Here is a 16,863-nt window from a genome sequence, read left to right as displayed (position 1 = left end):
TGGGTGAAAGATGGGGTCACAAATCAGAAAGGAGAAGTCGTGGATCCAGTTTTTGATGCCCAGCTGAGAGAGTCACAGACCGACAAGGACGGCAAGGAGGCTTTTGTTGAGGTGACCCCCTTTAAAACAAGGGTTGCTTCAGGCCTCTGAGTCCTGGTCCCAAAGTGAATGACAGTCTGCGCCTTTGTTGATCAAGGGATACCCGGGCACACTGGGTACAATCTGTGGCCCCAACAAGTTATGCATTCCCAACACGTTGTGCATGGGAATGCATAACTTGTGAATTTGGCATTGCAGCAGGTGCTGCTGTAAGCAGCACCTGCCGCAATGTCAAATATGCGGACTGCGACTGCCAGGGTGGGGGTCGCATCCTAATCGGCCCTGCAGGACCGCTGCACATATGGCAGGCAGTCCCAGCACCGTGAGGATGGAGCGTGGACTGAAGTCCACCCGCCATCCTAATGGGCCCCTTTAGTGAGATATTTGTTTGCCCGGTCCACACTGCTTTGCTTTCTGCTTCACACTCCTCAAAGACCCGACCAGTCCCTATAGCTAACAAGCACAAATCTAGTCTACACAAAAAATGTCTCAATGTCTCTCTTGTTGTTCATCAACAACATTGCACTATAGGTCGATCTATCACATTTGAGTCAGGAGTACGGAGTTGGACATGTTACTTGGAGTCAGGAGGATGATGGAAGGACTCAAGGCGTGATTACTTCAACAACTGCCAGGAGAAGGAAATTATCAACTTCACAGACGCCAACATGGTGATGACTCTAAAAGGCCTACTCAACTCTGTGGACTGGTGATGAGAGATGGTTGATTTTACTTGATTTGGGAAATGCAATGTTGCTAAGTGTGTGTGCTAGTCGGCTCAAATTTGAAACTGTATGGTGGTTGGGTGGGTGGGCTGTTGTAGGTAACTAGAGACAGACATGTGGTGATCATCACATTATGCACACACTAGGCTACATATTATGATGATGATCATGACAGTTGTGAGTATGATTAGCACGATACATGCACCCACTTGTCGTGATTGTTAGCTGTTGTAATTGCTCTCTCCTAAATGATCTCACATCAGTCATAAAGTGAATGATTGCAAAAAGGACTGTTCTTCTCTGTTGCGCTGCCTCTGAGTCTTCTTGGTGCACTCCTTATGAAGCTTACCGTCTGTCCTTCTCCTTGATCCTACAATATAATTTTTGTTTTACAATCTGCAGGCCTTCTATTCTCCTGCACAAAAAAGCAAATGCCCCGTAGCACTCACACTTACCTTATCAGACTGCATCAGCCAGGCACTCAAGATTGACGGACAATCCAAGAAGAATGCAGATTCACCTCCCAAATTGCAATAGAAATACAGTATATTTTTTCTTATAATAATAATGTTTTAGAAGTGTGTGTGTTGTTTGCTTCCCTCCTACATAATTTGTATTGACTATTTTTCAAACCTAGGTGATAGAACATTTAGTTATGTAATAATGTAACTTGGGTCTCTCTGGGGCTGATGGACTGTTTGGTTTGCATTGCATTTAAGTTAACTGTGCATTGTCATTTCTTCATTTCCTTTTCCTCCCACAACAGATTCATGATGGTTGGCTGTTCATTGCCCAGATGAAAATTGTCTTCGTGTAGTGTTTGTCTTTGTCACACCTTTCCCCTAATCCCCTTTCCTATCCATTCATCAAACACCTATCCCTTTTCCCCAGGGCTGTGTGATTTCTTATGGTGTGACTTAATAATGTTCACTATGGAGAAGTGTGGCTCACTGGTTAGAGCAGGCAGACCCTGAAGCAGAGGTCAGACCCGGGACCAGGGTTCAATTCCCGACGCGGCAGGGTCTCGAGCTCAAATATTCACGGACTCGATAATTCTCGCTTCGGTGCCTGACCTAATCATGGGTTCACACTCTGCAACTCTGGGCATTAAGCTTGCTTAATCTCCACAACGGCCCCCGCGGCGGGATGCCTGGCTTTCACCTTGGGGATGCCCTGTAGGGGCTATCTCACAGGGAAAAGCCAGGACGGGTTCCCAAGGCAAAGCGCTTAGAGACCCCTGGGTTATAAGTGCTATATAAATCCATATACATAAACATACATACTATTAATTGATCACACACTTGGAGGGGCGGATGTGGTGAAATTAACACCAACTCAGTGCAGATCTTCAGTTCTACTCCTATTACTGAAACAATAGTCCAAACTGGCCCCAATTACCCACCCACTCATAAAAGTGATTAATATTTTAGCTATAGAAGAACATTGTTCGTCAGCATCATCATTCAGGCTTTGTGTGTTGCTTTACGTAAACACTTAACCAAGCCCCCGACCAAGTCCCCATTGACATCTTAAAATCTGTACTGGACTTTTGGGACACATTAGAAACTAATGTTTTTAAAGCAGTTGTGAAGAGGGCCACAATTATCACATGGAGGGAATCCACTTTAATGCCTATATTTAGGAAAGGGAACAGGAATTGCCCTACCTGCTATTGCCCAATGTCTTTGTTAGATGCCACAGTAAAAACAATAGGGGTGGGCCATCTTAGTTGGAAGTTTGGGCAGAAAATAATTCTTTCTTCTCAAAGACTCAACATGGTTTCCGCCCAGGCCTCGGGGACATCGAGCAGGTACTAAACTTATCCCTTATTTCAGGAAAGTGTGTCAATGCCAGGAGAGGTTCATTACACATGGATTTTATGGACCTCTCTTGTGCTTTTCATTTGGTGAATAGGGGAAAGTTGAGATCTCTGATGGAGGCCGCCGGGATGGGCCCACCATTGCTGAGCCTTATAAGGCGGTTACACTGGGATACTACTACTAAGGTCTACTACACTCAACAAGGAGATTGTACACCCTGTTAGGCAGGGCTGTATAATGGCACTTTTTCTGTTTTTATTCTCTATTAATTCTTTAGACAAAGCCCTGAGTTTATGTAGTGGTGATACCCGTAGAAATGCCTCTCGACCGGTCCCAGGCTTCTTATATGGGGATGACGCCATTTTAATTTCACAAATACTATTTGGCCTCCAGAAACTTTTAAATGGTTTTATAAGTTTTATGACAAACCTGGGTTTAAAAGTAAATCACAGGAAATAATTTACTTTAACCTGTGGTCCAAAAAACACCAAAACAAAATCTGTTTTTATTGGCGTGGCATTTATCGCTAAGGTTCCATATTTTAATTATCTAGGTATCCTGTTTGAAGCAAATTCGTAATGGGGTGGCATGACCGTCCAGGGAATACAGAAAATGGAGTAGTGTGCAAATCTATTTTTAGAGTTGCAAGAAAACTGGGGCACAATACAATTAAAGAGAAGGTCCAGCTATATACATATGAATGTGTGGGTGTGGAAAAACATATGGAGCAGGCGTGTGGGTCATGAAACACCACCTAGAATGCAGGCCATCGAAAATAAGTTCCTTTGCCAACTACTAGCAATTCCTAAGTTGGCCCCAAGTTTTATCTCCCACAGTGAACTGGGCATGGGCTATTTGAAAGACAAAGTTAAAATGACCCCCCCCCCCCTTTTTACTCTGGGTTAAAATCTGGTGTAGCCCACAAGCAGGTGTCTCGAGAGACATTTTGAGCAACTGCCTGAACTTGTACAATAGATGCTCTATCCCGTGGCTGGCATATATCAGGAAAAGCTTTAATGATATGGGCCTCACTAACTTTTTTGATTTTCCAGATACCATTGAGCCCCAAACTAAGCCACTTATTTAAGGAAAACATTATTATGATGCATGAAGAGATTAGAATTTCAAAGGCAAGTGATGTAACTACAGTCCTTATCTGTTTTCCAATTTCTACAATGCCTGAGATAGAGCAGTATTTATGCTGGGTGGGAAAACCAAAACATAGATTTTATCTCACGATGCTCAGGTTACATTCAATCCATTATTTGGTTGCTTTTGCTAACTGTGGTTTCTGGTTTGAATCTCTTCCAGGTTGCCCATGTGAAAAATCCTCACCTCAAACAACAGTGCATTTTATACTTTTTTGCTCTTTATATAAACGGTTGAGTAAACACTCCTTACAACCACTTTTAACGCACAAGCACTTTACATGGGAGCAAGAGGGGCTGATCTTTTTAAAATGTCTGAATTCTCCTACAATTTGTTTCTCTGTCCTTAATTATATCTTGTCTGCAATAAAATTAAGAAGGTATGCTTCATAAGAATATTTATTTTTACCCCTGCTGAGATTGTCAATAGTTTTAATGAATGCCAATCACCACGTGTGCTCATGCAGTAATTTTAAATATATTTTTTAATGCACACATAAATTATATTCATTGATGCTTTAACCACTTGGCTGCTAAGGGGTGTGCATGTAGGTCCATTGACTTTCCATTGAAATCAATGGGCCCTACATGACGAGTTACCCTTGTCATTAGCACTGAAGGGGTTAAAGTCATTTTAATCGTTGTGTGAAGTTTTCTCAATAATCTTTGAATTCGAAAAATTATATGATATAAATGTACTCTTAAATCTGTGTTTTTATGGTCATTGTTATGACAGAATAAAGACTATTGAACTGAACTGAACAGCTTAACCAATAACTATGTCCATTCCAGACTTTAAGTTCTCCTAACGAATCACGATTCGAGTGTCACTTTTATTTTAATTGAAGTACTAGCTCACCATTGCCCTGAATACTTTAGTATTATTTGTTATTCACTATCAGGTTTTATTTGAAGTTTAGTAGTCAGGTATCAAGTGTTTGTGCAGCTATGATATAATAATATATAACCCACTGACTCAGTTATTTCAATTTAGTTGCTTGCGATCAATAATCCTTCTGAATAAAATCCTACAGTTGGAGTTCAGCTAGCTGGGAGGGGGACCTAACTTCTGATTCCTTCACTGTTGTTTGTGCTCTAACCTGCTACTACTACCACCAGCATGGTACCTTGGGAAACCCTGCAGTCCTTACTTCTTCACTACTATGGTTCATTGTTCTACAAAGTTATTGTATGCAAGGCAACGGCAACCTTTCCCCCACTTTAGTGGTCAATATAGTTGCAGACTGCAGTGACTAGGAGAGTAGTATGACAAGGTTATCTCATAGGCCAGTTGTTATACACTATGAGCAAATCTTAAAAATAGTTGCACTAAAAGGAAGCAGTGACAAGTAAAACATCCCCAAAAGCCTAAATATTTAAAAAACAAAATCAATTAAAAAAATATATAAATATGATAAAAATGCAAATATATTTAATATATATATAAAAAATAATGTTAAATACATATAACAAATACCTAAAAATATTATATTGCATAGTTACTACACACCACTGGGAATCTCTTGGGGTTGAGAACGCACAAGCTCACTAATACTAATAACTACCACTATCTTACTGACAGGAGGAGTCACTGCATTTCTTCTTAAATAAACAACCCAAGCGAGTGCCAACGACTCCAATTAGGATTAGGTAGCACTGGTGAGCACCTGTCTACTAGATGATGATGATCACATAATATTTGTAACATAAACATAACTTACCTGAATGTGAGCTGCATGCTTGCTATTTGGGAAAAAGTATCAGCATGGATAGAACAAGACAAATACATAATTATTACTCACCGAGCCCTGCAAACTCCAAACCCAGCAGGTCGAGCAGGCTCTGGTCTCTATCCAGGATGTCAGCCCACCGGTGCGCAATCTGTTGTTGGGTGCCCCAGACCGCAGAGCAGCTTCACTCAGCCCAGCGCACCCTCTCCCTCTGCTGCCTATGTACCTGTAGAAAAGGGGGTGGTGATGAACAGAGTGTCTGAATTAAGCAGACCACTCTTACCCAGTCCAAAGATCAGGGCTTGATCCATCACCGTTATTTATCTCACTGCCCCATCCCAGCTCAGAACCTGGCTATATGCAAATTAGTCTGTCCCTGGCCCAGTGCATCATGGGAACAGGGCAGACCAAACTACCAAGCCAATTCTTCACCAGAAAGGAGACAAGCTACCGGGGACCGGTTTCTGGCATTTCAGCCTCTTCGGCCCGGCTTGCTTGAATCCTGATGGAGCAGTGAGAAAGGGACTCATGTCTGAGTATACCCTGCCACACCTATAGTGGCCAAAAACGATTCAGAAAAGGGGGTGGTGATGAACAGAGTGTCTGAATTAAGCAGACCACTCTTACCCAGTCCAAAGATCAGGGCTTGATCCATCACCGTTATTTATCTCACTGCCCCATCCCAGCTCAGAACCTGGCTATATGCAAATTAGTCTGTCCCTGGCCCAGTGCATAATGGGAACAGGGCAGACCAAACTACCAAGCCAATTCTTCACCAGAAAGGAGACAAGCTACCGGGGACCGGTTTCTGGCATTTCAGCCTCTTCGGCCCGGCTTGCTTGAATCCTGATGGAGCAGTGAGAAAGGGACTCATGTCTGAGTATACCCTGCCACACCTATAGTGGCCAAAAACGATTCAGAAAAGGGGGTGGTGATGAACAGAGTGTCTGAATTAAGCAGACCACTCTTACCCAGTCCAAAGATCAGGGCTTGATCCATCACCGTTATTTATCTCACTGCCCCATCCCAGCTCAGAACCTGGCTATATGCAAATTAGTCTGTCCCTGGCCCAGTGCATCATGGGAACAGGGCAGACCAAACTACCAAGCCAATTCTTCACCAGAAAGGAGACAAGCTACCGGGGACCGGTTTCTGGCATTTCAGCCTCTTCGGCCCGACTTGCTTGAATCCTGATGGAGCAGTGAGAAAGGGACTCATGTCTGAGTATACCCTGCCACACCTATAGTGGCCAAAAACGATTCAGAAAAGGGGGTGGTGATGAACAGAGTGTCTGAATTAAGCAGACCACTCTTACCCAGTCCAAAGATCAGGGCTTGATCCATCACCGTTATTTATCTCACTGCCCCATCCCAGCTCAGAACCTGGCTATATGCAAATTAGTCTGTCCCTGGCCCAGTGCATCATGGGAACAGGGCAGACCAAACTACCAAGCCAATTCTTCACCAGAAAGGAGACAAGCTACCGGGGACCGGTTTCTGGCATTTCAGCCTCTTCGGCCCGGCTTGCTTGAATCCTGATGGAGCAGTGAGAAAGGGACTCATGTCTGAGTATACCCTGCCACACCTATAGTGGCCAAAAACGATTCAGAAAAGGGGGTGGTGATGAACAGAGTGTCTGAATTAAGCAGACCACTCTTACCCAGTCCAAAGATCAGGGCTTGATCCATCACCGTTATTTATCTCACTGCCCCATCCCAGCTCAGAACCTGGCTATATGCAAATTAGTCTGTCCCTGGCCCAGTGCATCATGGGAACAGGGCAGACCAAACTACCAAGCCAATTCTTCACCAGAAAGGAGACAAGCTACCGGGGACCGGTTTCTGGCATTTCAGCCTCTTCGGCCCGGCTTGCTTGAATCCTGATGGAGCAGTGAGAAAGGGACTCATGTCTGAGTATACCCTGCCACACCTATAGTGGCCAAAAACGATTCAGAAAAGGGGGTGGTGATGAACAGAGTGTCTGAATTAAGCAGACCACTCTTACCCAGTCCAAAGATCAGGGCTTGATCCATCACCGTTATTTATCTCACTGCCCCATCCCAGCTCAGAACCTGGCTATATGCAAATTAGTCTGTCCCTGGCCCAGTGCATCATGGGAACAGGGCAGACCAAACTACCAAGCCAATTCTTCACCAGAAAGGAGACAAGCTACCGGGGACCGGTTTCTGGCATTTCAGCCTCTTCGGCCCGGCTTGCTTGAATCCTGATGGAGCAGTGAGAAAGGGACTCATGTCTGAGTATACCCTGCCACACCTATAGTGGCCAAAAACGATTCAGAAAAGGGGGTGGTGATGAACAGAGTGTCTGAATTAAGCAGACCACTCTTACCCAGTCCAAAGATCAGGGCTTGATCCATCACCGTTATTTATCTCACTGCCCCATCCCAGCTCAGAACCTGGCTATATGCAAATTAGTCTGTCCCTGGCCCAGTGCATCATGGGAACAGGGCAGACCAAACTACCAAGCCAATTCTTCACCAGAAAGGAGACAAGCTACCGGGGACCGGTTTCTGGCATTTCAGCCTCTTCGGCCCGGCTTGCTTGAATCCTGATGGAGCAGTGAGAAAGGGACTCATGTCTGAGTATACCCTGCCACACCTATAGTGGCCAAAAACGATTCAGAAAAGGGGGTGGTGATGAACAGAGTGTCTGAATTAAGCAGACCACTCTTACCCAGTCCAAAGATCAGGGCTTGATCCATCACCGTTATTTATCTCACTGCCCCATCCCAGCTCAGAACCTGGCTATATGCAAATTAGTCTGTCCCTGGCCCAGTGCATCATGGGAACAGGGCAGACCAAACTACCAAGCCAATTCTTCACCAGAAAGGAGACAAGCTACCGGGGACCGGTTTCTGGCATTTCAGCCTCTTCGGCCCGGCTTGCTTGAATCCTGATGGAGCAGTGAGAAAGGGACTCATGTCTGAGTATACCCTGCCACACCTATAGTGGCCAAAAACGATTCAGAAAAGGGGGTGGTGATGAACAGAGTGTCTGAATTAAGCAGACCACTCTTACCCAGTCCAAAGATCAGGGCTTGATCCATCACCGTTATTTATCTCACTGCCCCATCCCAGCTCAGAACCTGGCTATATGCAAATTAGTCTGTCCCTGGCCCAGTGCATCATGGGAACAGGGCAGACCAAACTACCAAGCCAATTCTTCACCAGAAAGGAGACAAGCTACCGGGGACCGGTTTCTGGCATTTCAGCCTCTTCGGCCCGGCTTGCTTGAATCCTGATGGAGCAGTGAGAAAGGGACTCATGTCTGAGTATACCCTGCCACACCTATAGTGGCCAAAAACGATTCAGAAAAGGGGGTGGTGATGAACAGAGTGTCTGAATTAAGCAGACCACTCTTACCCAGTCCAAAGATCAGGGCTTGATCCATCACCGTTATTTATCTCACTGCCCCATCCCAGCTCAGAACCTGGCTATATGCAAATTAGTCTGTCCCTGGCCCAGTGCATCATGGGAACAGGGCAGACCAAACTACCAAGCCAATTCTTCACCAGAAAGGAGACAAGCTACCGGGGACCGGTTTCTGGCATTTCAGCCTCTTCGGCCCGGCTTGCTTGAATCCTGATGGAGCAGTGAGAAAGGGACTCATGTCTGAGTATACCCTGCCACACCTATAGTGGCCAAAAACGATTCAGAAAAGGGGGTGGTGATGAACAGAGTGTCTGAATTAAGCAGACCACTCTTACCCAGTCCAAAGATCAGGGCTTGATCCATCACCGTTATTTATCTCACTGCCCCATCCCAGCTCAGAACCTGGCTATATGCAAATTAGTCTGTCCCTGGCCCAGTGCATCATGGGAACAGGGCAGACCAAACTACCAAGCCAATTCTTCACCAGAAAGGAGACAAGCTACCGGGGACCGGTTTTCTTGCTCATTGCACCATCAGGATTCAAGCAAGCCGGGCCGAAGACGGCCGTAATGCCAGAAACCGGTCCCCGGAAGCTTGTTTCCTTCCCAGAATAAGAATTGGCTTTTGTAGTCTGGTCTGCCCTGTTCCCATGATGCACTGGGCCAGGGACAGACTAATTTGCATACAGCCAGGTTCTGAAACTGGGATGGTGCAATGAGCTAAAAAACGGTGTTGGATCTAGCCCTGATCTCTTGACTGGGTGAGAGTACTCTGCTTAATTCAGAGACTCTGTCCATCACCACCCCTTGTTGTAAATCATTTTGTCCACCCTAAGCGTGGAAGGGTATACTCAGATGTGAGTCCCTTGCTCATTGCACCATCAGGATTCAAGCAAGCCGGGCCGAAGACGGCTGTAATGCCAGAAACCGGTCCCTGGAAGCTTGTTTCCTTCCCAGAATAAGAATTGGCTTTTGTAGTCTGGTCTGCCCTGTTCCCATGATGCACTGGGCCAGGGACAGACTAATTTGCATACAGCCAGGTTCTGAAACTGGGATGGTGCAATGAGCTAAAAAACGGTGTTGGATCTAGCCCTGATCTCTTGACTGGGTGAGAGTACTCTGCTTAATTCAGAGACTCTGTCCATCACCACCCCTTGTTGTAAATATGTACCTGTAGGGCGTCACAACTACCAGGCCCACTGCTAGGGTGGAGGGGAGGTGGCGCTGCACATAAAATACAAGAATAGCCACCTACACCTCTGAGAAAATGTCATGGAGCTGCACCCCTTCACGGCACAGCTGACCGCAAGGTAGGTGTCTGCAGCTGGTGGTACTGGTTAGGGGGGGCCTGACGCTAGCGCTCCCCTGCTCTGCCATGGCACTGGATGGGGGGAAAGGGAAGGAAGTAAGGAAGTAAGGAAGGAAGGAAGGAAGGAAGGAAGGAAGGAAGGAAGGAAGGTCCTTGTGTCCTTGTGTAAGCAACTGGTGCTCGGGAAAAGCATTCTGATACCCAATACCTTTGGGTCAAGTTTGCGCTGTATAAAACTTTGAAAGGAAGGAAATGAAATGAGAAAGTAGGGCGAAAAAGTACAAAAGTCACACTTTTAAAAAACACTTAAAATGCACACAAAAAAGACATACAGAAAGATAACAAATAGAAATGAGGGGTAGATAAATTAGAAAGGGGTAGAATTTAACAGATTAAGGACAGATTCAAAAGTAGGCCCCAGCACCATAAAAGAGCAAAAAACAAGATGGCCGTGCCGATGCGAACCTTGTGGTGTTGGTTGTGCATGATTTACGGTGCGAGAACGCACTTCGCATTGCATATATCGCGTGAATGGGCACAGCGACCAACTCCAACCGCTTGTGGAATTCCTTGTAGAGCTGCAGAGTAATTTTGCCACCGCGTAGCATGACTAAGCAAACCCTGCCCGGGCCTAGTTGGCAACCAGATGCCAGGACTCTGGGTTAATATATATATATACTCGATAAGGATCTCTAGATTGCCCAATATAAAAGGTGCGCAGGGGGATCTGAGGGTGTGCGACCATTAACAAAATAAAGGTTGTTGGTTATCTAGAAGGCACTGAGTTTTCCAACTCCCTAGTAAGTTGCTGTGGAATTTGGGTAAGCCTCTCCCAACCTCTTCCCTACTCATGCCCAGGTCTATCATCAAAAGCTGGGTTAAGTATTGAAATCTCCACAAACAAGTAAGATATGAGGGCCTTCCCTTTTCAATGTGTGTGATGGGTGGTCTGAGATTTCATTTCAAGCATTATTAATACATTTCTATAATACCCTTAGAAAAATTCATTAAAATTCCCAGGTGATATATAGATGATGAATAGGTTTAGGTCCCATGGATCATGACAAATTCTTGTTTGTTGACTATAGTTATTTTTGATTATTAAGTATTCATGCACAGATATGTGGATTCTCCAATAAATTAATGTGTTTAGACTTCCTTTCAGTCTAAGTTTGCGATTTCATTAGGCATCCAGGTCTTTGTCCTCAATTTTCAATCTCTAGCCAGTGATATTCCAATGTATTATTTGTCCATGCTCACTATGTGAGTGAGGTTTGTTCCTTTGGGAAGTGATTAGGAGCTATTTGAGGAATCTTTGTAGTACAGCTGGTAGACACAGCCAATTATATGTGCCATCTGAGGGCTGAGAGTGATTATGATTCAGGTTTATAAGGACCATCTCATTCAGCAGCTGGCAGTGGCATCTTAGATTTTGTTGATTATTTCCAATATAAATGCTAGGAGGGCTGCAAGCTGATCTAAGCAGGGCTGTGGGGTGATGCTGCCTCGGTTCTTTGGGTGTTTGAGGGTCAGTGGGTGTTTCAAAAATACTTGGATATGGTCCAGCCTTTCCTTCTGATATAAGTATTCTCCAGTCTTCCAGCAATGCCAATTGAGCCAGAATTGCTCCAGTAATATTCGTGTTGGACCACCAGCTTACAGTAGTACCACTGCTATCATTAAGGGGAAGCTTAAACCCACTTGAATCAGGTCAGAGGGAAGCTCTTTATCTAATCCAGGCAAGTAATGTTATTATCTTTAAGACGTTTAGGATATCATGGTGACCTCTGGAGTTATATGTCTTCTTTGTGGGTTTAAGGACCAGGTGTATCAGTGAACCCCTTAAAAGGTTTTTATTTCTTCAAATGGCGCCCAAACGTGAACCTCATCGGAGGAGTGGCTCTCCAAGGGAGTGGTCTTGACGGGAGACAGGAATCTACTGAGGAGGACAGGACAGGAATCTAATGAGGAGGTACCCTGCACACAGAGATTCATTGTCTTTGCAGCCCAGTATATTTCTTGTCTTCATGATCTGATTCTCCAAGTGTTTGCCATTCCCAACTGAGAACTTCTTTGGCGTGAGTATTTTAAAATGACCTTTAGGTTACTCAGAACTTGGCAGTGGAAGGCTGGAGATTTGTGCTTGGTAAGGTCGTCGACATTTGCTTGTTTGTTTGGCCAAAATCTTGGACGTGTTTTTGGATATATGTAAATTGCAATTTATGTAGGCAGGTAATGAGGAGATGTTTCTCTAAATTGTGAAAATTCTTAACAGCACATATTGTGTTAAGTGCCACTGCTGTATTATATTGTATATGCTACAATATTCTTGGCATGCCTGTTTCACGCACACATCGAAGAATGTGCTGCTTTCTTGGAGGTACCAATGTGAATCTCGAACAAACTCAGCCTGTTCCCATAGAGAGGATACCTAAATAGGTTTAGGTAAAAAAAGGTATTTCTTCCATGGTGACTAAGTGCCCCAGGGAACTAAATATGTACATAAAAAGGATCCTGGTCTGTGCACTTAGTAACATTCATAAGTGGTGATATGCAGAGCGCTTTTTGAGTGTTCTGCCAGCCAAAACTGGCAAATTTGGTGTATTTTAGCTTCTTGAACATGGAACAGTCTTTGGGCTGTTTTTGTGCAATCTTTTGGACTACGTTTGAGTGGAACAGTCTTTGGGGCTGTGTTTGTGCAGTCTTTTGGACTACTTTTGAGAGCGTTTCTTGTAAATATGACTTACAATTAGTATTTACAAATGGTTTGGTTTCAGTACAGTCTGTGGGCTGTCTCTTGGTGTTGTCCTAAGTGTTGATTTGTGGGTTGAGTGTGTGTTTGAATATCTATGTGATTTGTTGTTTGACATCAGTGGTACTTATGTGAGTAAGTACTGATTGCGCTCTTTGTGTAAGAATGGCTAGCCTTAAGTGCGCTGTATTGTGTGTTATGAGTGTATGACCCCCTTCTAAAAAATTTCTGGAATGAGCTCAATTGTTTTTGTCATCATTCTTTTATGCAAAATGTCATTGAATGAATTACATTTTCAAAAAAATCCAGAAATGAATTATGTAACATATGCTAAATTGCTGCACGCTACCATTAAATTGACAAGGTAAGAAACTATAGATATGTGCAAATTGCCACACTGGTAAATATAAATTAGAATTCACATTCAATAGGAATAAAATAGGCCTCATAGAAAGGAAGAAAAACGAAATTGTGTGCTTTGCAATAACTAGGACTAAAATACAAAATGTTACAGCATTCTCCTTAGATACATTTTATTAGATATTAAATGGCATTCAAATTATCTGAGTGAATTGGTTGTTGCTGAAATAAACACCACATTACAGAATGATAGATTTGTGCTGGCTTGAAAGGTGTGAGATGTTGGCGCCTGCTGGTTTGAGCAAAGTTGAGTCAATAACACATGGCTATTCTTGGTCCCAAGCCACAAGGAAACTGTTGGGTCAACTAGATATTAAGTTAGTGCAAACACGGTATAAAGGTGTGCATTAAAGACTGCTGATTTTAAAAGTAAGAAAAGACAGTTTCATTATTTTGGATAACAGAGGAAAAGATTAAAAGAAGGGATTTTCTTTCTTATTGCCTTTTTAATAAGCACATCCGTGGTTCTGATGTTAAATAATTACTGTCCTTTAAAAGTTATGCAGACTTTCATGTTTCAGTCAGGCTTTTGTGCTTAGTGTTATAAATGAATGCATTTAAAGGTGATAGGAAAAGAATGATGCTTGCTTTTCATATGTGGAACCATCAAAAGGGTTGGTGATCATTATTAGGAAAAGAAAACATAATTGACTATTTGAGGACATTTTGGGGTTAAAAATAATTGCACTAAAAATCGGTTTTAATCCTCATAATATCTAATAATCCTACTGTGAATAATATATCACTCCTAGCATCGAAGTTGGAATTTTAGTAGTATTTAACCACAAGGTGAGGAATAAAATGTGAAATTACACTTTACCCAGGCTCGCAAAACTCATTTTTTAAGGGTGTACCTTATACATTACTGATCCCCCATCTCTGGGATATCTAGAGGACACTCTGGGGGTCCCCAATATGCCAGAACATTGTAGGTTATCCATTTTTAAGTGCCCCTACCACCAAAGTCGAATTTGGGCAAAATGTACTTTTTAAAAGTAGTTCTGCCACTCAGAGCAGTTTTCAAACTGATCTCAGGCCTCAGTAATGCACACATATAAGTATAGAACAAACAGCTGACCTCCATACTACTACAAAAACACACACACTGCACACAAATGAAAATAAGTATAAAAAAACAGCAGAAGTTATTATCTTACCTTTAAATTATTGGCAAACAGGAACAGAACAGGACTGCATTTCAGCTGTCAGTCTCCAGAGTTACTTTGAATTGGAAAAACCGCATGGAACATCCTTCCACAAAATAGGACAGCTGGTAAGGGATAGAGGTCGAGTTCTGCATTTAGCAGCCTAGGCTAAGAGCAAGGTTTGCTTTGACACTTCGACCTCTGAAAAATTCTGAAAGATGAGATGACAGCGCAGGGAGAAAAAGAGAAGCTTTGCTTATTATTTTTGGCAAAAGCACGTTTTTGCGCAGTCATATGAACAGAACGAAAGATAGTGGTATATGTGGGCCCTGAGTAGATCATAGCTCTGCCATGTATAAAAAATAATGGTTTTAGCTTAAATATTACTGTGTAAGGGCTACAATAAGGAGGCAATGGGATTCAGTTTGTATTCATGTGCCCTCATGTTACACTAGTACAATTGCTAAAGGAATTGGTAGTTAGTTATTAATGTTTTCTAGCTACCTCAATGTGCTATTTACCTCCTACAAGTTTGTTTGTGCCCAGTTGCCACAAATAGGGGTAGATAGTGTTTACAGAAGGTACATCTGTTTCAGGTTTCCTACTGTCGAAATGGGGGAAGGAGGTTAGCTCCTCTGCAAATTAAGGGTAGGCAAATTGATGTTTTCTCTCTCTTTTTCTCACTCTCTTTTGAGCCTGTCTAAGCTGTCTAGGAAACAGCCATGGGACATTTATTTGGCTATTCAGTAATACTGTTTTAAAATTGTTAGCATTAATAAAATGAATAAATAAATAAGCTATGTTACTACCCATCCTGTCTGATGAAATTATGAAAGGATGAGTAGTCTAGGTTGCTGTTCCCTTATTTGACCTTTACGGGGAACTGGATGTGGGTAGTTTTTGTTCTAAAATTCTCAGGTGATAATACCATTATTGTTTATGTTATTCTCATGCTACATACAGTTTTGCAAGGGCATTGTTAGTCTTTTATTAGCTAGTCTGTGTAAATAAGCTGACAACCCTTATTAGAGCTGATGTTGCATAGTTTGGATCGTGAAAAGTAAAATGCAGGAAAGACGCCCATGTGATCCTCAGAAAACATTTTTTATAATAAAATATTGTTTTATAGGAGTTTGTTTGTCACAACATGTTCTGCTGGAGAAATTTAAGTACCCACTATGTTGAAGTTTTTTTTAGTTCTTTATGTAATAAGAATCCATGTTAAATTAGCAGTTTTAGACTTTTTCCGCTGCACCTATACCATGAGAGCATGGTCCTAAGCGTACAATGTAGGTGTCTTTATGACACAAAAATCTTTTCAGAAGTGTCTGCAGTCCGGTACAAGTAGTAAAAGGTTATGACTTATGAAACACAAGCTTGTTTAGACAAGAAGCACAAAAGAATGTTTGTTCTAAGAATTTACTTTCTTGAGGTTCTTCAGATGAATAATATAGGAATACACAAATGTAAGGATTTAGAGTATGCCTGTATTGTTTCTCTCTTTTCCTCAGAATTTAGTAAATGAACCCAGACTTCCTTAGCTGCTTCAAATAGTGTAATAGGTCCAGGTTTTTTTTACTCTCAGATAGATGAAGTGGTTCTTGGGTGCCTTGCTAATATATGGGGTGCCCCAGGATTAAGGAAGTATTCTGAGACTATCCTCTCTGTTGATAGATTATTTGTATGCCTTGTCTAAAGATCTTTTGTTCTGTCTACCAATAGTTATTTGCTGCCTTACAACCATTGCCAGAGGGGCCCGGATATCAGATCCAGCCTGGGCAGTCAGCACCAGTCCAGCTTGAAGCCAAGGTGAAGGTAACCACCACAGGCGTTGCTGGCAACTAGGACCTCAGTGAAGGTAGAAGGCCGGAAGCACTGGGACGTGAAGTGTGTATCCCTGACACTGTCTTGGGTGAAAGATGGGGTCACAAATCAGAAAGGAGAAGTCGTGGATCCAGTTTTTGATGCCCAGCTGAGAGAGTCACAGACCGACAAGGATGGCAAGGAGGCTTTTGTTGAGGTGACCCCCTTTAAAACAAGGGTTGCTTCAGGCCTCTGAGTCCTGGTCCCAAAGTGAATGAAAGTCTGCGCTTTTGTTAATCAAGGGATACCTGGGCACACTGGGTACAATCTGTGGCCCCAACAAAAGAGCAGTGCGCCAGCGGAGCAATACAGGAGTTAGGGAAGGACATGAGTTTAGGGTACAGATGCTGTGCCCTTGATACCTGTTAGATTAAAGTGGAGAAAACTGGTGCACTGCCCGAGACACTGGACAGGATCATTGAGGGTACTTACCCCGGAAGGTGATTGCCCTATCCTGAAAGAAAT

The 16,863-nt window shown here is 43.2% G+C and overlaps 1 long non-coding RNA gene across 2 annotated transcripts in view; it reads left to right on the top strand.

The window, feature by feature from the left end:
* Positions 1-555: 555 nt before the first annotated feature.
* Positions 556-16,863, top strand: part of LOC144782976 (uncharacterized) — a 58,221-nt gene continuing 41,913 nt past the window's right edge. For both annotated transcript variants that reach the window (XR_013601342.1, XR_013601343.1), the window contains exon 1: positions 556-770. This is a non-coding gene — a long non-coding RNA (uncharacterized LOC144782976). The remainder of the gene's footprint in view (positions 771-16,863) is intronic.

Source organism: Lissotriton helveticus, chromosome 9, assembly GCF_964261635.1.
Source record: "Lissotriton helveticus chromosome 9, aLisHel1.1, whole genome shotgun sequence".
NCBI classification, from domain to species: Eukaryota; Metazoa; Chordata; class Amphibia; order Caudata; family Salamandridae; genus Lissotriton; species Lissotriton helveticus.
The sequence above is the reverse complement of the archived record's forward strand: the minus strand, read 5'-3'. Positions and strand labels throughout refer to the sequence as shown.